General features: G+C 32.1%; 1 protein-coding gene across 1 annotated transcript in view; it reads right to left on the reverse strand.

Moving 5' to 3' along the window:
- Positions 1 to 10,382, reverse strand: part of LOC126840936 (homeobox protein abdominal-B-like) — a 52,298-nt gene extending 41,916 nt beyond the window's left edge. Inside the window, exon 1 of the mRNA XM_050576965.1 lies at positions 10,010 to 10,382. The gene's annotated coding sequence lies outside the window, so the exon portion shown is untranslated. The remainder of the gene's footprint in view (positions 1 to 10,009) is intronic.
- Positions 10,383 to 25,773: the final 15,391 nt, after the last annotated feature.

Raw genomic sequence — 25,773 nt, forward strand, 5'->3', positions numbered from 1 at the left:
CGATGGCGTGTGTACGTATTATAATATCATTATGTGTTTAGTGGATTACGAATTTTTCGAAACGCACAATAAAACAGCATTTTACCCTTTCGGTTTTACGACCACCACCGCGGCCAAGGTCGGGAGAGCAGTAGACTATAATGACCGATCTCACCAGGTCTCGTTTAAATATCAAAATAATCGTAAATCGCACGTCCAGACTACTCCTTCTTGGCCGTGTGGTCGAGAAATTCTTGCCAACGCACCTACACTACCATAATAATATATTATACTGTACAGTTTTTACAAGCTGGATCATCTACACGGGAAAAATACACTAGTTGGGCATACTAAAATAATATTAAGATTAATGTTAAGGACACAATATATGTTTATAATTGGAATATTTAAAGAAATAGTTTGACCGACTAATCATTTAGCTGGACTATGTAAAAGTTTGGCTATATTTCCAGTTAGATAAAAATGTAATAATTTTCTTATGAAGATATTTTACAAAATAATTTACAAAAATAAATATTAATGTTTCGTTAAATAAAACAAGAATAATAATTAATACATAACAATTCACAATTGTTGTTGTAAAACAGCTTCTTGTTTTTAAGAGAGACTAATTGGAGAACACAGTATTGGAGAAGACACTAAAATATTAAAGTACAATGCTGCACAACGGTTGTATCACGTTCATTGAAAATGGGTATCAGGGTCGCATGAGATAGTTTGCAGTTTGTGTGTTGGCCGTCCACGGTAATAATACATTGTGTCGTTCATTGTAAGAGCGAATTATCTCCTTGTATTTGAATTTTGAAAAAGTAATAACGTGCTTTTTTCAATCAAAAATATCTATATATTTTAAAAATTGGTAGTTACACCACTTTAACAACGAACGGCCCGTTTATTAGATAACACGGGCATAACTAATTTATTCGAATAATCTTTTTATTCGACAAAATCTAAGATGATTTATTCGAATAAAAAAATTACATAGATAAAAAATGATATAAATAATGCCCAACACTGAGCACAGGACGTGTGGCTTGCGTTTTATTTTGAAAAATCGTAGAATTAAAGAATTTTTTTTTTACAGAAGTGATCTAAGAACCTACACTTGATTCGGCTACGCGCACGTCGAAAAGTGGCAAAATCTTGAGTTGTAAGTATTAAAAAAAAAAAATGTGCAACCCGAATATTGTACCTACCGATTGTTTTTTTTTTTGCTCTTAACCGATACATTTTTTTATTATCAAACGCGGGCCCAGCTATACATATAAACCGCCTCGTTCTCGAAAGACAAACGTCACATGCATTATAAAATTGTTGATTATGATATTATTGTATTGTATTATTATTATTGTGTTCGAGTTAATGTCGATAACAAAAGCGACGGTTCACCGGTTGGGTGCACTTAGGCCGGAGCTCATTTGGCGAAATCGCATAGTTTTTATATCGCTTCCAATGTACCTCTACGTGCTTTTGTATGCCACAAATTGTACGCAGTGCATGCTTAAGTTTCGTTAAGTGCACATACGCCGTTATCATTGGTCTCGGTAATTAGCGACAACCGTGCAAAAGCGCACACATATTACAACATGCTTGTGTTGGTACGATAACGTTTGTCGAGTCGATAATATTCGGAGCAATGTACATGAAAAAAAATTCTATTCAATACACACAATTATTATTATTATTATTATTATTGTTATCGCCGTCATTAATATTATATTTTGTCCGGAGTTACGCTTATAGTTTTCGAGTGCCTTGTAAAAAATATGTAGGTATCCGAATACCATATTTTGTAAAATAATTACTAATTTGAATTTATACATGTTTGTCAATAGGATTTTTCTCAGTTAAAAAACAGTAAAATGATTTAAAAATGTCATAAAAGTTTTCCCTGAGCAAATACTACCTAAATCACTAATTTTTCACTCTGGATGTGCACAATGGACAAATAACCGCCCTCTGATATGCCTACGTTAGATTTACTCAAAATCTATAATTAAAAATGAAACTAGCGGTTTAGTTTTTCAGTCCACTGTTGTGTAAAATTTGTAAATTTAATATCGTACATACTGCTGAGCTTTATCCACGGCCATTGCCCAAGATTTGATCAAATATGACGAATAAACAACAAAACTAGGTATACAAAAATAATATAAGAAATATAAGAAACTGTATTAACTTAGATAAAAAAATATAATTTATAACATTTTGCAGGGCAACATCTGTCAGAAATAAAAATAGTAATATACTATGTATGTACTTTTCAAAGAATATAATTATGTAGATTTAATCAAACAAGTTGACAACCACTAAAACAAATATACAACATCATTAATAACAAAAGAAAATAAAACATGGTAATAATAAAAATGAAACATAAAATAGCAAATCCCCATGGTCATTCTAGATTTTAATGCGTTTTTTACATTAATACACCACACTGTGTGTGAACACTAATAATCGAGCTATACTCTTTTTTGCTTCACAGTCAATAGCGTTTGAACATTACACCAAATTTCCAAGTACCTAGGATTATGATAATATATTGAAGCTTCGCCATACAAAAAATTATCAATATGAACTTGTATATTTTTAAATTTTAACAATAGGATATTTACTAAAATAAGATACATCTTATTAATTTATCAACCATTTGATGGGTTACTAAGGAAATGAGCGCTCGCCATTTACAAAATAAACACTTTTAGTTTTACCAAATTAATATTTAAAATGTATAATTATCAATCATTACTAAATATTATAATAACAATTTCCCCCTTGTAAATAGCAACCCACTGAACAATTAGGTATTATTTTTTCAATTACTGTTCTAAATAAATCGTTATTATCTGTAGTTTAACATACCTTAGTACATAATTTAGTACCTACATAAATCTAAATAGGGTATTACATAATCGACAAAGGATTTTGTTAATTCCTCGGTTAAATTAACAAAATGTTAGTTGTAAGACTATAATATTTTATTTATTTTGATTGGATTTGCTAGGGGCTATGTTATATCGTCTACAGCTGTCTTTATAGTAACGTTCAAGCAATTTTTTCTTTAAAAACTATATCAAATATAACAATAATAAAAATCTAATAAATATTGTGCCAAGACACTGCGGCAGCAATTTTCCGCTTACACAGTTTAGCAAAGCACTTTGGCAACTCTTATAAAGTATTGTATTTTATGTTGGCAATCCACCTGTCAACCTGTCTACGATTGGGACTCAATAATTTCCCATTCACTTAACCCCTGACAAGTAGGTATGCGACCCGACTAAAATATATTTTTGAAATTTGACTTCATCGATATAGCTGTCCGTCCGAGTACGCCATTGGCCAATAAAGTCTAAATGAATGCCACAGTGATTCGCCTTGTACTTAAGCCTCGACGGGGGCGCGGTAATGTAATTATAATAAATTATGTAAACGCCCGTGCGGCGTGGCACATGAATACATAATTTATAAAAAAATCCATAATATATATATATATATATATATATATACACATTGATATTAAATATATTTTAACATGGCATAATATACAGACTGTAGTGTGATCGTAAAAAAAAAAAAAATAATAATAAAACACCCAAAGAAATCTCGTGCGCCTTCTTTGTTTCTTTATGTCGGTTGACAAGTTGACGTGCTGCTGTTAAGACCGCGCTTTGCGTAAGCGGCCATGTTTTTTTGGTAGTTTTCTTATTTATTATTTTTTTCTACCAAACTCATTTCCATTTTGTTTGTAATGTTCACCATATTTTGTGGACCGTGACCGGTTTCCAGCATTGACGGGAAGACCGGGTATTTTTTTTCACGCCCCACTCATATTACATATTAATAGCTTTTGAAATTTTCTTCACGAATATCATTATACTCTCCAGCCAGTCTCGGCGACAATGATTTTGTCTCTCTATGTTATATTTTATCGGTTAAAAGAATAAATTGTAAAATAAAATCGATTAAAACTTAAGTCCTACATGTAATTCGTATAAACGTCTTATAAAAAAAGGTATTTTAAAATATCCAGAAATAACCCAATAAGTATACAACCGTGCAGATTTGATAAAATACTTTATAGACTGCATGGCTATATTATAAAAGTTTATGGACCTTATATTATCCTTATTATGATAGGTAAAAGAAGATATGGAAATGTCCAGAGGTCGAACGCTGAATAGAACACAGACTTCTTTAGTTTATAAGAACCGTACATGGACACAACTTTTGCCGGACTGCAAACTTTTTGTTAAGTATATTTTATCTTCTACATACAAGCTGTGAGCTCCGAAACTTTCTTTAGTCTTTACATTATTATTATGATGTAAGTTCATGTGTTTTCCTCCGTTTGTTTATACATGAAAGTTTTTCCGAATAAAATAAATAAATAGAAAAAAAGACTGCCCTATAAAACGGCGACGGCGACCAGTTGTTTATGGCCTTTTACCAGACGCTTAAGTGCATTTTAAGAGGGCGGTAACCCCGGCGGTGGTTCTCAATGGCTAGTCCGTCTAAATTTAACATCCGGAATTTAGTGGGTACAGATGATGATCCACCGCAATAGGAAGATTGTACTTAGTGAATAACTAAGAATACTAAATGAACAGCAACTAAAACTGCTTAGTAGCGGAACTACTAAGCCAGGTACTAAAAATCGTACATTCTTTGGGTTCTTTTATATCTACAAAGTGTTGAACCTTGAACATGCCTAAAGAACCTTTATTTTATCATATGCATGTATTTTTTTAAAATAAATTTTGCAAAGGCCGCTCTCAACACCGCCTACAGATTATTACTTTAGAAAAAAACATTATTACAGCACTATAATAAGAAATTTGAATGTTCATCTTTAAAACGTTTAATAATAAATATATTAACTTACTTATTTTAAACATAATTCTCAATACAAATTTCAATATCGATATTGTTGAATTTTTTGTGTCAAAGGCCATCATTGCTAATATAGTCCAATCGCTTAAATTTTTCAGAAGAGCAATTATCATTACACACTATAGATGCGAATATAGTTGTTATAAAAATAATATTGGAAGTCAAGGTATTAAATTTGAAGTTAAGAAGCTAGTAGAAGTATATAAAATATATACAATCCGTTTACACAATTTGTTGCTCTTGTTACATCGTTTAAGTATATATACATAATGTGTTATGGAATTTTCAACAACTTTGACAACGTCATAAATATAATGGGAATAACATTGATAATAAAAATTAACTGTAATCATCATCATATGATATATTGTGTATAGCAAAACATGGTTAGTGCAATATATTAGTTTTTACTTTATTTTATTGCACGTTTGAAAGGCATAATAAACATTATATGGCTTATAGTTATTGCCCATTAGTCAATTTATTGTACATTAATAACTATTATTATTATAAATAAAAATAAGTGCGCTTTAAATGGTCTCATTCAAAGAACTAAATGCTGTGATAAGTGACCGTGGATTGATTTCCATTTTATTTGTTATTTAGAAGCTAGAACTGTACATGCCTAAAAAACTAAAACGAAACGTATCTATAATATGAAATAGACGTACCATTGTATTAATGTTATAGTACCTATTTTTGATATTAATTTATAAGATTGCATAATTTTTTGATAATAAAAAAAAATCCTAATTAGTTGTATTCAATCAAAGCAACAATTTTCTTATACGCAAAAACAAACGATTATTTTTTTATTAAAGTTTAAAATTACTTTGTCATAATTATGTTTCAATTTTCAATTAATGGTAACGGAGAACAGAATTTTAATTACAAAGAATGTTTTAAATGTGATATCACTTCTGATAGTCTAACAAACCTATCTAAAATAAAAAACCAATCATATTTATGTATATTTTTTTTAATTCTTTTTTGTTTGTTTTATTGGTTTTCATTGTAAATCAAATGAACATTCTGAAGAACTAAATAAAACAATTGCCCAATAGTGAAGTACATAAACTTTTCATAACATTTTATTATTTTGTTTTGAATCCGTTTAAGGGAATGCCAGAAAAAAATTATATATATTTTTAAGCTAGCAAAACACTTGCTGTTGAAATACCAATACTGTACAGCCTCGTAGAGCGTAGACATTATAGTTTTGTTTCATAACGTTGTTGAATCATAGTGTACAGAATTAATAGTTGGGAAACTTTCGAGACAAATGTATTCCATTACCTATCCATATATAAGATTTCAGATGTATTCACGTGCAGGTAAAGTTCAAAGTATATATTTTATACTCGATGTACTTGGCAACACCCAAACGACTGTGAAACGTCTGGAGTCTGGGCATTGGGTACAGGAGTCATAATATATATGCTATTATAAGCGTTTTGTGTATGGGTACGAACACACGGAGAAACCGGGAGTGGTATTACAGACATCTACCCCCATGTACGTACATGCATGATAAAGAGTAAAGAGGGTAGTTTTTATGGCGGTCCTCGCATAATAATGGTGGCCTCCGAATTCGGTGTGTGTCGCTGCATGGTGCTTGTGTGTTGAAGGAAGCCCTCCGCTTCCGTGTACGCGCACCCCCACGGCTAGGCATTAAATAAGTAAACAAAAGGCCGAGTGTCCTTGCCCTGCATAGACCTTGAAATGTCCAGACAAAAAAAAAAAGTAAAGAAAAAGGATTCTAGGCGACTCGACCAAAGGATGGACAAAAACGATTCGCACGTCCTCGCCAACTGCGTATAGTCTGTCCGCGCCGGTTGTTAGTGCGGTTTGTCCAAGCGATCAGCTCGCAAGTCGCTTCTGAATAATAATATAAAATATTTTGGGCACAATATGTACATCATGAGTGCTTTCGTTAAACATAAGGCAGTATTTAATATTGTATCGTTACAGCACCGCTGGCAAGTACGTTGAACATTTTGCACGAATTGCGAACCGAACAAACGAGTAAGTAAACGAAAATTGTACTTAACCTAACCGATACAATCTTTCAACGAGACTGCGGCAAAGGAAAACATCATTTTTTTTTTTCGTTACTTAGGTTTTAACTATTTTGTAGTATACAAACGGTTTGATAGGCTAATTTAATGCTATCCAGAATGTAGGGAAACAGTTCCACTTAGGAAGTATAGTATATAGAAAATGTCACCTAGTGAAACAATTAGACATTTTGTTGGGCTATTGTCTTGTTTAATTCTTAGTACAGCCTTGCCGGTATAATTTAATCATAAAAAATATGTAAGATCAATAATATATTGACATCTAAATAAGGTATATGGTCCAAAGTGATCCCTTTAAATGTAAAATCTTTTAAAATAATTTCTACTTTGTAGTTAGTACTTTTTGATAAAATTTCTATTTATGTTATTTTACAATAGCATAAAATGACGAAATATTTAATTTTTTTCATTGTTTTCCAGAAGGCTATCCAATTTGAAATTTAAATCATAACGATAATATTTAACTAACTTTTTATTAAAAAAAAAATACTACAACACACCTTAATTCCTGCAGTCTTAATTTTTAACTTCAATCATTTCAAAAAATAAGTATTCTAAAAGGGTTATCATTTTTAAAGTTGATAAAGCCACAGAATATTGCAAAAAGGATAAAAAATAAAAAAATTATTATTACAAATTATCAAATAATATTAACTAAAAATATTTCTTAAAAAGAGAAACTATAAAGTTATTTTCAGAGAAAGTTAGTGACTTACGTTTAAAATTCACCATGTATACCGATTAAGCTTATCTACCTCGGACTTCTGTTTTAGTTTTAAAAAATTTGGAATCGATAATATTTTTTTGGAAGTAAAACGTTCATAAAATAATTTAGTACATACTAATTTTTAATTTTTTGAATACAAGATTATTGCGATGAAGATCAAAATATACGAACCAGTTTACAAATTGCCATTTTAATGACTTAAGATTTATGGATTTTTATTTATTTTATCAGCAGATACTAGTTAATAGGTTTTTTTCTAATTAATTTACTATACGTCGTGTACTGTGAAGTCTGTAAAAATAGGAGCACTAAAAAAACGAAAATAAATTATTTTAAACATTTAAAAAAGTTTTTTTTTATATAGATTTAAAAAAAAAACAATATTATACATTGGGATTTGTGACTTATATAAAATTGTAGACAATTTTCAATACCCAATAACTTACTCACTTGTGAAATAAATTAATCGAAACACGGGTTAATTTTTTAATGACTTTTTTGTGTTAACATTCGCAGCCTCAAAAAGTCCTTGGAATCTGTTTATAGCCTTCGACTTTAATTATATTTTCTATATTCTTCGCTTTCGACCATTGAATTTAAGTAATTATTTCTAAATTCGGTATTTTTAATATTTTTGTTTGTATATAACAGTTTTCATACAAGTAGATAAATATCGGTTATAAACTATAAAATCATTAGAAGTACAACAACCATGTTGTCACATACCTATTATATATTACAGCCACCTAAAGTGTATCTGCCCAATTATTTATTTAAGAATCTATGTAAAATGTTTATATACTTACAAAAAAAATGATAGCAAGAAGTTTTATGCGATAATGACGACGTGTGAACGAATATATTACTCGATTTGTAATTGTTTGTATTAGATACATGTTTTATCTTTGTAATTTATTTCGATTACCACCACTAAACGTTAATAAAGTAATAAAAGCAATTAAATCTTGGATGTAATTGGTATTAGCATTATCACATAATTGTGTAAATTTAATTTAAAAACGGGAATTGAGTAGACGTGGTAATGTCCCGCACGTATTAAAATCTTATTGTGAAAACAGTGTTTTAAAATAAACCCTAAGTACAAATAAAAAATGGTGTGAAGTCTATATTTATAACGATTTAGAACCAGTTTTGTCAGCAATTTTTTAGATTAAAGGCACATTTTTTAATTCATTTTATAAATTAACTCAACTTGATCTGAAAAATGGTACTACTTCATTTTTTTCTCAAAATGAAAAACAGTTATTGAATAATATTAAAGTTGTTTGCAACAAAAAGTTACAAAAAAATATTTTATTAAGTTCAGCTGACATGAGTTGCCTATAAAAATAATTAGCACATTGAACAACTAAACTTTATATATTTTTTTGGAACAAGAACCAAAATATATATTACAAATTTTTGTTGAACCGAATCTAACCTCAGAATTTCTCTAGCACGTCTAGTTATTTTTAAAAGCATCTCCGTAGTTGTACCTACTTAACACAGTTTTTACTTTACGGTATTTTCAGTGTGTTCTATTCGTTTGAATACTAATTCTATTTTTTCTTTTCAAATGAGATTCTTATTCTGTTTTCTTTGTGGAATTCAGAACTGCTTTCAAAATTAATGTTTTATTTTATCGTTTTTTTTAACTCGTAAGTTGCTTTCAGTTTTGAAAGCAATTAAAAAAAAACTACGTCCTAGAGTAAATATGACACCAGATCTAATTCAGCGAAAATAATTCTATAAAATGTATAGAAATTTTGTTTTAAAAAAAAGTAAAATATTATGTTATAAATTATAAAGTATTCAATTGAGTATAAACTGTGTACAAATAAGTATTGAAATACTTTAATAAAAAATATTTAATAGATGCTTTTATAATAAATTCTAGAATTGCTCAATAAAATTAGGGTGCGCAGTCTGAAAACGTTGTGTGTTAATTTGATTAAATTAAAACAATAACTCTGGGCCTAGGTCAGTATAACTTCTGATCTACATACCAAAAAGAAACCCTGCCGTCTCATAGTAGATCCAGTATTTAAAACATAAAATGCCCAACGGGTTGAATTATTAATAAATCGTTGAATGATTAAGGCCATTTAAAAATTGTTCAGGCTTGCCATATTGTCTACACTTTCTATTTTCTAACGTCGCAAAAAGTCTATCTTATCGCGATAGAATTTCATATTTTTATATCTACGAGGTTAATCAAATTTCATGTTAAACAACTATACACGAACACGTTTGTTAACGATGTTAGTTGGCTTTATGCTGACTTTTTAATAAAAAAATGTCTACGTACCTAAGCGTTTAACTTGATCATCACATTCCGTGTTTGGTGCAGCGTCGACGGCGCGATTTAAAAAGTATACGTTATTCTTTTGGCAATTTAAAACAATTGTTATAATAATAAAAATAATTACACTTATTATAATTTTTTTTTTAAATTCCAACGACGACGGTAAGCACAACTTATACGGACGACGGAGACGACCGAGATGTTTTTCGAAAAGCGTTTGGAGTCGAAAGAGCCAAAAAAACCGAGACCCAGGTTCACAAACGGGGGGGAGCAAATTAATTTCGAAAAAAAAAAATAATAAATCCGGACGTTCGTTGCCGCCAAAATGTATGTGGGGTTTTTTTTATTTTTTTTTTCGGTGTCTCGGTGTGGCGGACACTCGATGGCCGGGGTCGGTCTAATGAAGATATAAACGGGCGGCCGCGGTGGCCGTGTCGGGTGCCGAGCACTTGCCAAGATGGCCGCCGGCCAATGCCGAGCCGCGCACGCAACCCGAACCCATGACGTCACACGGTTTGGTCGCCGCCGCCGGTACAAAAATTCAAAACTCTAAGTATAAGTAAGTATTTTTTCCTATACAGGACGGTCATGCGTCCGACGTGAGAAACTAATTTTTTAGGAAAATAACAATATTTTGAAAAATTATTTTATTCCTAGTTATACTTTAGGCACATATTTTACTATATTTTTAAATACTCGGACCATTTTTGCCGTCAAGTCTTATGCGTAAAATAAATAGGTATTAATTTGGTTTTTCGTTCAGACGGGGGAACATATATACGTTTTTAATTCTATAAATATTTGTAGACAAAAAAATTGTAAACATTTGTAGGGTTTGAATTTTCAATCTTCATTTGCTATGATCTATGGTAATAGATATAATATAGCGATATCCATGCTTGTTTTGACGTACAAAAGATGAAGATAAACATTTTCAACCTATTGAAAAATATAGTAAAATATGTACCTACAAGTATAGGAAAAACAATTTTCAAATTAATCATATTATCATATTATCAATATGTTGCCTTGCAACATATTGATCATCCTGTATACATCCTATTACTATAAATGATTACATGATTACACAATGAATACAAGTTATTTTTTGTAATGTTGATTGTTCAAATAAAGCTGTATATACTCCAACTCCTTTTTGATATATTACATTTGAATTTCAGTCCATTGGTTATAACGATAACGTTCACAGAGGACGTTATAGTTTTATATTCATAGTGGAGATTTAATTTATACCTAGTTCAAAAAATATAACTTTATCTATACCCGATCGGTGACAAATTCTCGACTCTCGGCCAACGTTGTTAAGTTTAAGTACGCCGGTACTTATTATTTGTCCACTTCGGTGTTAATTGTTGTTTAAATTGGACCAGAGGGGTTTTGGGGGGAGGCAATAGCGCGCCTTATTTCGCCCATTGCACCGGAATATCGTAAAATTCGGCTATGGAAGTTATAAAACTCTAACGGTTAGCGGTGCAGCGTTAAACGGTTAGAGGTAATAATAATAACAATAACAATAAAAGTATAAAATAATAATAACAGTAACAATAATGTGTGTTACATACTGTATACTGATCTATATATTATGTGCCCGCGGAATACTCACGAACAATTCCCTTATGTTTTTTTTATAGACGTCCTTCCATCTTCTCCCTCGTTTTAATGTCAACAAGACGTATACATTTGGGTCTCGTATACAAAATACCCAAACTCTAAAATCGGTTGACTACCGATTTGATTATAAATACTGAATTCGTTAGAAAAATTAAATATATATACATATATTTTACTTAATCATATTTTGTGTATACAGCTAAATGTGTTTAAGTACAACCGCATTGTCAGGTTTACGAACGCCAGAAAAAAATGTATTTTACTACTATCCAGTATCCACACAGTTATAATATAAAGTTAACTATGCATTTATAAACTCCTTTGAGATGATACTTAATATACCTACAGTGAAACCATAAGCTAAATACAAGACAACCATAATATTTATAATTTACTAAAAATACATAATAATTAGTTTAATTTACATAAATGCTTTGTTAAAATAAATGTATATTATATTTATAAATAAGTGAAACTAAAAAATTGTAGCTGTCTCATATTTAGCTAAATTTTATATGATAAATTATATCTATTTGTACACAAGAGATGTACAATTTATTCCATTGTTTCAGGCAATGCCCGAAATAGTTGCTTCAGCGTCGCTAAGAATTTAACTATTATCTATATATGTATATGGGTATATTAATAAACAATAGGCCATAAATAATATTAATACTAAAGTGTCCTTCTCGCGTTTAACGTCTCTGTTTCCCAACTAGGCCAGCTCAAACAGGGTTTTTAATGTTGCGGTTTAGAGTGCGCCCATTCTATAGTTGGATACTAATCCGAATACTCGCTGAACAACAATAACAGGACCATAACTTAAGGAGTAAGTATAGTCTGTTTTGATTTCGTTAAATCTGATCTTTCTAGTGACCGAGATTTAAAGAGAAGTGAACGTGACAATGTCTATGTATCTGCAAGTACTATATGATTTGCTACTTAAATATCACCATCTCAATGCAGATATATATTTTAACGTGTATCTATATACTATGCTGTTTCCTCTCATTTCGATTATAAGCAGACACTATTTTTCAGGGTGCCGTTTCTTAGATATGGGGACGCGACGGTCTGACATTTATACAGCACCACCATATGGAATCAAATATCCGGGGTAGACGGCAGTATATACTTATAATATATACCTCTCGAGCATATGGTGCGACGCCATCGAGACGCGTCATTTGGGGGGGGTGGTTGAATTTCAAACTAACAATTCTATGGTTAAGTCGAAACGATATTGTCTTATATTTATCAATACATTAAATAAATAATACAGAAATATAACTATTAATATTCCAAACAAATGGTATTATACGACTGTTTCTAACTGTATATGATATGTATATATAAGCATTTATTATAACATAGATCAGATCCATAAAGTACCTATATAGAAATACATTGTTATGTGTTTACAAGAACTGAGCATATACTATTTTTCCCGTGTAAACATAATGTTCTGTTGACTACTTATTACAGCCGTATACAATTAGCATAATGCAGTAGTGCACAATACGCGTGGCCCATTGAAAAGTCAACTAATAAAACCGTTACAAACTGTCTTATTCACGCAAAGTCCTTAATATATTATTATTATATGCAGCGTGTACACCGCCCCAGTTTGTGTGTGTGTGTACACGCCAAATGGATAAATATTTATTTTACATAGTAATAAAACTACTGTTTACACTAAAAAATAATGTTTGCCTTATATAGGTACGTCCGTAAATACTACACTACTCAACTCTACTATACCTGTATTGTATACATTTAGGTACTTTAATTTAAGTTCAAAAGTCCCTTAACGCTCCAAACTATATTACTGCTATATAATATGCATAATAGCATATTATATATGGCAATGGCATATGCTGTTATGCGACATTTATTTCATAAGAATATTATGTTTTAGGATTGATCACGAGACTTATGACACAAGATTTTTAATGTTAAAAAACATATTTATTATAGGTAACAAAATGTAAATCTTTGTTGGCCATTGTTTTGTCAGCGTATGAATGCTATATTCTACCTACATTATTATAAATGTTAAATCTCTAAGTGAATAACAATAACAGACAGTAAAATAATATTATTACTATTTTGTGTTTAAATATAATATAGTTTTAAAATGTCACAGCGGTTTGTTTGAAACGCGAATCGAATCAGACCATATTATAACTCTTGTACATACACATATATGATATTATGTAAGATGTACCTATGTAGTGTTTAACTATTTTTAATGTTGTACGATACAATTATTATCGTTAAAGAAGTTTAAAGTTTTTTTAGTGCGTTTTGGGAGGATATCGTGGAACTTTTCGGTATTTTATTATTAACGGTCGACAAGACGTGTATTGTACGCCAGACTTGCCACAACGCACACAATTTCTCAGTTTTTTCCCTTCTGCCAGCCACGTTGTTTAAAAGCAATAACGGTCGAGGTGTAATGGGAAAACTTTTCCTGCAGCCAACCCGCAGGGCGCCGTAAAAATGCCTGCTAAAATAACGACAAATAAAATAAACGCCCTGTCGTAAAAAAGTTTGTAAAAAAAAAAAAAAACACATCACACGAACGGGCGGAGAGAAATGACAAAAAAAAAACCCGAGAAATTCTCTTATATTAAAATTTACAATAATACTAAACGCGGCGTTGCAAAGAATTTGCATATTTTGTTCTACGAGGGAGTGGTATAGATACAATATACATACATAATATATTCAACCACCCCTCTCGGTCGAGTCGCCCTACGACTAAATAGAACAATTTTCCCCTTGTTGTGCTATGTCAGTTTCATGATAATGATATGAGTACACAATATACATACATGCGAACTGGCCTAAATATCATTATACAAAGTAATAATAATTATGTTATGAGTCATTGTCTATTCGCTTTATGGTGTTTTGTGGACAAAAGGGATCACCTTCATAAAAAATTACGGTTTTTTTTTTAAGTTGAACGTCTCTGACAAGAGTTGTTGACCATTTTCCTAACTTAAGTAACTCCTAGTTGGCCCGCATCTACTAAAAGTAGTGGTTAAAATCAAAAAGGCTTTATCCAGATTATCCGGTCTTTTGGATTAAAATGGTTTCGTCTTTCAAATTGCGAATAAGTATAATTATTATACAATAAATATCAAAATCCTGATTTTAGCCCACTTTCCATTTTTGATGGCCCAATGGAAAGACGTTTCATTGAAAAATATTGTTTAATCAACTTTTTTGAGAGAGAGAGAGAGAGAGAAAACTGTCACTTGTATCTACCCTTTTATTATTTTCTTGTAATGTAAAGCATGTAATAAATAGATCTGTTCTGTTAAGGCCACGATTTCTTTTTATCAACTCCGCTAATAACAGGTTTTACTGTGTTAACAAAAAATTGAAAATAAATTAAATATTTTATCCTATAACTATTTACAAATTGAGTTTAATGTGTATTATGTTTTTGATAATCAAATATTCAAATCGTTGCTGCTAAAACCCACACCAAGCTCATTAAAGACTTAGAATGAGCACTGTTACTATGTATAGTGTCAGAATTGTAAAATTTGGGTACAAATGGCATCGCTACTAAATTGTTTAAAATATATAATTATGCCATCTGTGCGCTTTATCTACCGCATTGTTGTTACTGTGTTAATATTTTAATTATAGTACAACCAATTCCTATATTTTGCATTTTACCGAAGCTAAATCTTCTATATCTGTAGAGGTAATCAATAGACGTACAGATATAAATAAGTCATTATCACGACCAACTGCTTTGCGGGAAGAGCGAGCATATGCGGTTGTTAAGAGCTGGAAATTTCTGTAGGGCTCCAGGACTTGCCTATAATTTTTTTACGACTAGACGCCATCGTGGGGCGCCAGAAAGAGAACGCGGCATAATAATATATTATCACTGATATTATGTTTGATGACGATAATGATTATAATGATAATGAAGTTATGTCACGTAATGGGACTACAACGATTGTTGGTAGGTACGATAGCACTGTAGGTTTTATGTCCTGGACCGATAACAACGCAGAATGTAATTCATACACAGCGCATATTATTACGAGTAGAACTTACAAACGCGGGTTATTTTATGTATTTCAGAGGCTAAACAATGTGGCGAAATTGCTCACCCTTATTACAAAATGAGAAAATGGAAATAGTCATATTGAAATAATCGTTCACGTTTTGTACCACCGCAGACGAACCGCGAATATTCGAGGTAAATAGTTTTCTAATAAAAAAAAAAGAAATTATATATTATTTTTAGATACCTATCTAACATGTTGACTGTGTTCGTTAGTGTACACCTTATATAACGAGTTCTGTATTCCAAATCATGACTTCGCTAGTTTTTCATGGAATTGTTGCACAAGAAAATTAAATGACACTGTCGGTTCCAAATGTATGACATCGAGGCGAGGACTATCCTCTCTCTCTTTCCATAGCGTTTCCTTAGGACTTCTAAAGAGACCGCCGTCCAGATGTGTACTGTACACTATATAGTTATTGTTAAAACACGCCACGCCGCATGTTCATTTTTAAAGTCCTTTTAATTGTATTTATTTTTAATAAAATATAATATAAAGTATTATTATAATTTTTGTTTTATTTCCTTACACGCCCAGTTTAATTTAATTTTTATAATATGCATTACAACAGGAGCGCGCACGTCACGATCATTTCCGTGTTTGCGTTAATACAAAAGTTTTTGTATACATAATAATTATTTTTTAACACCACGGTACCAACACACAACAGATATATATATATAAAAAGTAAAAGTGAATTATCTCCTTTTGTAATTGAATTTTGAAATAACGAGCATTATGTAAATTAATGTGTAGGAAAACAAATACAATTTGTATTTATTTTTGCATTTATCGGAGTTGCTTCTCTTTATTTAACGAAATATATGACTAAATGTTACTCCATTAATCAAAAGTATGTGTATTTAAAAAATTTGGATTTACACCACTTTTACAATAAACGACCCATACACTGTTGTCGTCTTCCATATAAATATAATTATTGTATCCACCGTTTGGTCTTGAGACAAGAGTCATATTTTTCGAACCAGCTCGTTTACATTATAATTAAGTATGCCCGACATTGTGGGTTTTAATTATAATTATTACCTCTGCGGCGTACACCAATATATATATATATATATATATATATATATTTTTTTTTTAAGTATAAATATTACAGCTCAGCCACAGAGGCGTAAATTCGTTATTATAGCTGAATTCTTCAACTCCTCACCCTCGTTGCCGACTAAATGTATAAAGTTTTTAGTTTTTTTAATATTAATCGAGATTACAAATAAATTAAAGTCTGTTTTATGTGCAGTCACCGCGAGCTGCGATTATAATCTTCTTGTTTTAATTATAATAACCAACGATTAATAACGCTCGCGGGATACATTTCATTTAAAATTACTACTCGTCGTAAATACTAAAGAAAACGTCATAAAAAATACACTAAATGTCCTAAATGTATCCACCGTGTTATTCTAAAAAAAAAAAAAAAAAGGTGTAGTTTGTTAACAATACCTAGGCCAGTGTACATAGCTGATGAACTATAAAAGAGGCCGTTATAGCCAAGACAATGAGGTTCTTTTGAGTCATATTCCGCACGAGTGTTTTAAAAATAAATATTAGTAATCGATAAAAATTACTCATCTTTTAAGTCATTGGCCAGGTACAGAATATACAAAACATACAACATTATCTACTGGGTCTTGGGGGGGTTTTGTAGAGTATTTTTTTTTCCAATAAATTAATTGTTTCAGCCAAAAAAATATTGATGTATATATATCAATATTACATTTTCGTTCGAATTAAAAATATTTTTGTCCAGGATAGTTTTTTAGTGGCAAAGTTTTAAAAGGAAAAACAGTTATCGTTTCGCTCCATCGAGTGGTCGACGTGTTTGTGTGTTTTATATATTCTTTTATTTGTGAAAACGAAACTTAGGTTCTGCTTACAGCTTGGTAACAAAAGAGTAGACTAAACACTTATTTTTATAGCGCCCTTTTAGCTCTCGTGTCGTCCGACATTGTTTTGAGTGCCATAAACGCACACGGGCAAGGCACTTGAAAAAGAAGAAAACACACAACCTACAGGGTAAGTTTGCAGCCCTCGTTCTTTTATATATTTATTTTCGTTATTCATATTATGTACACATACATAATGTACACGTTTTTTTTTTTATTAAATGCGTTTACGGGGCGAAAAGCGGATACACGCGAGCACATAGTCGTTATTGGTTCTAAAGGTATTGTTGTTGTTATTTTAATAATAATACCGCATTTAATATAGGTAGTAGTGCTTAACGCACGAAACGGTTTTTACAATCGAGCACGAACCCGTACGTTTTACCATAATCAGCATTATTATATTATGTTTAAATACCTACGTTGTGTCCTAAAAATGCCGGTTTGGCACACGACATGTAGCAAGTTGTATGGAAAAAATGTCCACCTAAAATTATGGGACACGATTCATTTCTAGTTGAAATAATAAATAGTTGGGCCAACTAAATTTTTTAATAAAAGCAACTATACATTTTTAGCTCGGCCAACTAAACGTTTAGTTAGACCAACTATTTTTTACTTGTATTTTTTACTTGTGTATGTTTGCTGCCTAAAACGATGGACGTCAGTTGCTAAATTGATGGTTGAATTGTAAAATAAAACTATTTGCTGGTCAACCAGGAAGTTGCCAAATATTTAATCATAAATCCTACAACATTTATCACTGCTAAATTAATCGATTAATTAGTCATGTCAATCATTTAAGCAAACGTGTTTTAAATGAATTTATAATAACCTGTAATAAGTCTGAAAACGTATTGGGATATCTTGTAAGTTTCAAATGTTTTCGCCAAGTTGTCCGTCAAACCATTATAGAAATTGGTCACTTGACATAAAGTATAACTATACAAATTAGGGTCTAGAGTGATGATAGATTTTTTAGTTTTAAACAGATTAGTAGTTGATGGAAAATTTGTCAAACATAATCGGTTACTACCAAGTAAAACTCTATAACCGATACATTGTGTTGGAAAGAATAACTTTTCTTCCAAACGACTGTCGTTTTCAAAGAAAAATGTTTTTCCTTAATAAACTTTCGAATAATATCTTAACACTAGAGCTTTTGTAATATTATCTAAATCCACTGATATATGTTTTAAATCTAACTCATCACCGAATTTCTTATACTTAATTTGCCAACAATATAAGTTTAGCCGGGTTTGAATTCAAATAGGTAAAACGAAAACCATACAGATGTACGGCCCAATATGCGTGGTACGTTAACTTCAAGATTTTATCGCCGGTCCTGCCTCACCGCGTTTGCTATAGATAACAATATTATCGTTGTCAATGTAGCATATACCCTTATATATTATCAGATAAAAACATATTAGGTTTTTGCCAAATAAAACCGTCAAATGGCGGCGGCAGGAGAGGGCCGGAGAATTCCCCTCTTGGGAAAATACTACACATAAATGGCGTTTTCCAATTTCGCGACTAAACGCTCCTCCGGTCCGTTATGTACATTTATATCTGTTATGTAAGTATATTATTTTATACTCTTATATATATATATATATATATACATTATATGTATATAGTACACGTCTACTTGTGTGCAGCTAACGTCCTAAAAGCCCGGCACGGTCATTACCGCGCATATAAGACTTTTATGTGAACATAATAAAAGTCAACATTGATGTGTGCCCCTTCGTCGTTCGTTTCTTATTATATTACATACACTTTGCCGACGGGGCTGACAGCAATCAATTGACATCGTTTAATGTACTATATTATACACATATATACTAACATAACGCAATAATAATAATAATATATAGTTTTGTTTGTTTATTTATTTTATGTCGCTACAATTTACCCGCTGATGCAATTTGTGCGATTAAAAAGCAAAATATATAAAACTGTCCGACATTAATACGTGTACGTCGATATCTTATTCAAGCATAATTTATAAATAACAAATTTGTACATATACATACATAATACATTAAGTAGGACATTACACAATAGGGGGTGGAATGAAAATTGTTATACGACGATTTTCCATTGTGGCATACTTGGGAAAATGTTCTTTACGGTCTTAATATGGAAAATGTTTTATCTAACTTTATAATGAGATGTAGATCTATTGTGAGTTTAAAATTTTGTATATATTATAAATTATAATATTATTGTTTATATCGTATAAAATATGCCCAAAGAACGACAATTTAAACTTGGTAAAATAAAAAATGAAAAATATTCACTCATAAATTACATGTAGGTACATTTCATACAACTTTTTTTTAAAAAATGTGATATTATAATTGTGTCGGTTTATGCATAAATGAAGTTTGTGTGATATATATAAATTCTTGTAAAATGTGGTCACTATTCTGTGCTTGTATAGTCAAATGTATCATTTTTTAAGCAACCAGAATAAAAATAAAAAACTTTACGGTATCGCCGCCCAACGCCTTTATTAGTGCCCATTGTTTATGTGACAAATTCGCGGTATATTATTATAGACGCCTCGTGAATAAGTAAAATGTATCCCATCAAAGTTATACGAAGGGCCGTTATGCACGAGTCGCAAAAGTTTTTTGATAGTCCAAAGTTTTTTATACATCCGATCGACACCTCGGCCTTACCTGATAATCTTTACTTTATTCTCGCTTACAACTATATTGTTTTATTTTAACTCTCCTCCGACGATACACTATCGTTAACGCAGAACTTTTTTTATGCTGTCGCCTATAGAATAATATATTACATGCTATCACCGTCATCGCCATTATTCTTATTATTATACAGCATCGCAGTAGGTGTTGAAGTCGTTTTGCTTTAATTGCGGCAATTAACGTTACATCGTGTCGGCTTGCGCCTTCGGCCGCATTGAAGAATATATTATTAACAAGATCATTAAAAGTGTTGTAGTGTAATAAAGTTACCTATTAACCTATGGAATATCATAGTTAAATAATAATTGTATGAACTAGTATTTTTATTATAATGAAACAAAAATGTTAGCTATGAAGTTCAGCAACAATATATATTTTAATTTAACAAAAATGTATAATTATTTTTCCCAAAGCTATTCTTATTGTTTACCAATCTAGTATAAATGGTGTGAGGTGACTTTTTTCTCTAGAAGCGTCTCTATACCGAATACAATAAAAGTATAATGCTAAATTTTAAATTGTGTAATAATATGAAAATATTTCTGGGCGCATTCTTAACCGGTAAAGTCTATTCCTTGGGAAAACAAATTGTATCTTATTTGGATTCAGAAAAAATTAGTTGCTATACGGCAAACAACAATTTATGTGTTCAAAATGTTGTCCGAAAAACAGTCAATAATTTAAAAAATCATGTTTTGATAGGAAATTAAATGTTTTAAAATAATCATTTAGTAAACGTTATTAAGTAAAAGTATTAATTTGTTTAAATTCTCCTGATAAAAACATTTTAATATATTATCAAACTTTTGAGAACATTTTGAAAAAATCGATCTATATATTAATATATGTGATGATATGTGGCTAACACTTTAGGACGCTATTTAATGATATCAAGTATACTCGATACAATGTATCGTGTATCGGTTTTAAACATAAATCTTTTCTTTTTTTTTCACTCGTTTAAGTAGGTATGTATTGTATAATCGTAGAGTACTACAATATAGGCATTCACATAGTATGTTTCCCCTTTAAATGGTTCTTCTATAGGGTTTTTTCAATTGAGCAATCGTCTGAATGATCATTCCAAATGAATTCATCGCTTTGGGATTTCGCTGAACCGAAAATCGTTTTTATTCATATATACTCCTCTTTTGATTTCAGGTCCAACGGCCGTGCCAAATGTGTGTGTTCGACCCTGTTCACACCTGCTTACCAGAAATTAGTCGACGAGACGATGGCGGCCACTGCGAACGTTGTGGATATCTATATTGTAGGTACTGGATACGACGTGGGCACAATGGAAACATTAGCAGAGTGCCCCTTTGGGGAGGGGTGGACAGCATTTTTGTTTTCACCAACGACCGGTGGCACATGTGCTTGGGTGTGCGTTACATATAAGTACATTATCGTACAAAAGAAGGAAAAAATAATGTGTTTTTTCGTTAGACAGATCCAAGACGTTGAAAAACGTACACTCGATTGGTGCCATTTTTTTTTTGTACCTACTCACACACACTTAGAGAGGTCTGTAATTTTGTTTTACCCATTTCTCACCAGCGACGGTTTTACACTCCAGAGGGGACAGGGGGAACGCCGGGATCGACAATGCGGAGACGGTGGCAAATTTATGGAGTGAGACATCATCTTTTTCGCGTTTAGGATATCCATTGTGTGTGCATACGGTGTGCATTGTGCACACTCTATAATCTGACTTTGAGTTACGACCAAAAATCGTGCCCCGCAGCTCAGATTCATATATACCTGTATATTTTTTCCATAACAGTCCCGCGATGGATTTTTATTGTTCTTCAAAAAAGACTCCCATTCCCCCCCCCCACCCTTTTCCTTTACCCTCTACCAACACACTTTGCTCCCCCATTTCGGCTTTCCTTTTGTTTTTCCGTTCGACTACGGCTATTTTTTTCTTTAGGGCACCACTTGAAATTCACACGGTTATCACAACACACGGCCGTCATTTTATGCGCGCAGCTAATATTACATTATATACATTTATTGTATTTAATACTCACGGCTTGCGGAAATAAACTGGGTCGAGTTCTCAACCTTTATTCTTATTTGTTGTCCATATATACGGGGGAAAAGTGTACAGTTTGATCGTCAATAGCTATGGTTAATATAAGGACCGTACATGGAAAGAAATACATAGTTGGTCCAACTAAAATCATAGTAAATATAGGGACACAATACATGTGTAATTGGTCCAACTAAATTTTTAGTTAAAGCAACTATTAATTTAGTTTTTCCAACTAGAAATGTATTGTGTAAATTACAGCTCGGCCATAGAAAAGCTTTACACAGACTGTAGGTATATCTTACGTGTGTCTATCATCTAAGACTCTTAGGCCAACAGTAAGCAAAGTTTAATCGGAAACGTGTACACGATAAAAATGTATACATTCGTGTTTCGGAAAAGTTGAACAAACTTGGGACTTGTGGGCTGTACCGCAAGACAAAGGCCGTCGTAAAAGTCCAGACGTCGTAAAATACCGGACGGGCTTTTCCGGTCTTCTTTTCGGGTCATTAGGAACGGGTTTTTGCCCGAGTACGTCCGCCTCGGATAACAATAAAAATACATAATATGTACGGTATACTTAGAAAGGAGTACAGGGAGGCAGGGAAAACTACGACGACTTCTCCCCTCGCGCAGTCGTTCCAGACTCCAGAAATAAGGTACGTTCATCCCGGAGGAGAATCCGAATGATTTATGGCGTTTCCGGAAGGAAGACAAAAGAAAAAAATATCACAAACCGGTCGTGTACGAGCCGGAGACGGCCATAGCCGAAGCCGGAGGATCGCATATGCCAGATGCCATGAGACCGTGTTGTAAGGAAAGGGAGGAATGCCAAGATATGGACGTCGAGTTTGTTTTTTTCCAATATTATATTAAAAATAAAAAAAACACTTAAACAGCGACCGGCGACCGACGTGATTCCGTTTTAACATAATATATTGTAATGATAAATTTTAAATATAAGAGACTGAAACCGAGACTGACATTATCCACCTGGTTTAGATGAACGTTTTACGATCGGCAACCAATTAAAACCGTGTTGCTCTGTTCAGATGCCATTTTCGTCTTGCGTCTTTCCCACTGCAACTCTTGCTATGATATTATGTGCACAGTCAATTAGACGAGTTTCTTTATCCTATGCACGCTTGCCGAGTGGTTCAATTAGTACCTATATAGCGTTTTGTTTTTCGTATTTAGGTACGGTAATAATTTACGACAGCCACTTTGGATACTATATTTTTTATTGTGATTAACAAAGCTATCTACCTACTATAACGGCTTAACGTTAATAATGGTAATAACGGTTTAATATTATTCAAGCGTAAATGCACAAGATTTGTAGCTTAAATACACTTTTCGTGTACAACTAAAAGAAACTGATACGGAAAGAAGTGCATACATTTTATCGATTTAAAAAAAAAAAATATTAAAATATACTCGGGGTCCGGAATTTTATTATCTATAAAATAATAAATAATTCTATTAGATCTTGGTATAATTAATACCCACTATTCACTATTACGGTCTGTGTTTACTTTAATTTATATTAGAGTAAGATTAAATTGTTTATTTCATTGACTCCGCGAGTATGGATAAAAAAAGTTTACATGCAAGCCGGTACCTATTTACATTAAATATTTAAATGATTTTTATAATAGCGCAAGTACTTATAGGTAATATGAACTTAATTAATTTGTAATAATTCGCATTTTTACAAGGCGTTCCTCATAATATTGTACATATCGACATGCGATGACAGAACTTCTCCGGTTAGGTTTTTTGTAAACTCAAAACAATTAACACATTTATAACCGAATTTTACTGAATTAGAAATCGAAAATTACTATATTATGTCGATTTACTTTGAACTATACAATTTCTACTGTTACTAAACTTTAAGAAACGCATTGACTGTAACGTGGAATCATAACACGGACCACATACCAATGATTGGCCAAAACGAGTTAGAACACACTTTATGTATTATGCGAAAAAATAGTGGAGAAATTAAATAAATAAATAACTATTTCATTATGCTTTAGCGCTGATTGCTAACATTGTCACCGAAACACGTGTGGACGGTAAAGTGTACTTATTTTTTTGAGGTTAAGGGTTGTTTAATCACAAGTGGTGCTTACGTTTTTTTCTAAAACAAATATCGTACTCGCGCACGAAAATTGGAAAATCTATATACAGTTTTGTACACATTTTAATTGAGTTTAGCTTGCTGGGCTAACATAGCGATTGGCACTAGTTAAAGAAACACGCCTTGTACAATATTATTATACGATTATTTGTGCGGGGATCACTGTTGTTTTATTGCAGGTCGATTTTCCAAAGGAAACCGCTTCATCCGCCAATAGGGGTGATTATCGGCGTCACGTTCGGGGGAAACCCGAGAGCAGTGCGGAGGTGGTCGTCAAGGGTCGTAAATCAAATATGTCATGTATTTATATAGGGGCGGTTCCTGCGCTAGATCATGTACACGGTCTTGTGAATACCGCCAGGGGTTGTTTCGTTTCGCGCGGTAAATCAATTTTTGTGCTCGCCGGGATCGTCGTAGCCCGCAAGCAAGCAATAGGGGAGGGCTATAATATATACAAGACCCCAAAGGAGGTTCGCGGGTCAGACCAAAAAAAAAAAAATATATATATATATAGCCGTAAAAATTGACCCGTTATGAGTATATTTTTTTTAGTCTCGCCCTAATTGGACGACAAGACTTACCGTGGAGGGAAAGGGGGGGGGGAAACGCAATAATATCACGTAGTCGGTACGTGACGAGCGGAATTTTTATGGAGCCACACACACACACATATGGTTGAAAATTTTTTTTTTTTTTTTTTAATTTCAAAACCATACGCTGCTGCACTCTGATACTCAAACACACAAGTGCATAATATATATATATATACTTTGTGTACCGCAAACGTATTATAAAGGTATTTATGTATGTATGTATAGTATTTTATCCAACACCGTGGCCCGATCGACCATCGTAAAACCGACGGCGATCACGAACATAATATTATTGTAATAGGACTCTCACCGAACCGTCAAGGTTGAAACGGATCATGTTTGCGTTTCCGAAACACAATACCGTTGTCGACGATTTCAAATCGGTTTTCCTTATTATAATATGTATATAATATAATATTACAGTATAACGCCTTTTCGATTTCGAGACAGATGTGTTTGAGCTTCGCTTGGACACCGCGAACGGTATTGATTTTGTTTCTCCACAATAGTACAAAAAAAAAGCCAATATAACGACAAAACACAAGTTGAAAATGGCAAAGCCGCCTATAGGTTTGCAAAGTAATTTTTGGTATAACCCCTTGTAATATGTATGGACTTACTACACGAAGAAATTCGC

Source organism: Adelges cooleyi, unplaced genomic scaffold, assembly GCF_023614345.1.
Source record: "Adelges cooleyi isolate 19-005CV unplaced genomic scaffold, UGA_ACOO_1.1 ACOO_flye_CR_arks_rails_tigmint_CR_PRNA_376, whole genome shotgun sequence".
In the NCBI taxonomy this organism is placed as follows: domain Eukaryota; kingdom Metazoa; phylum Arthropoda; class Insecta; order Hemiptera; family Adelgidae; genus Adelges; species Adelges cooleyi.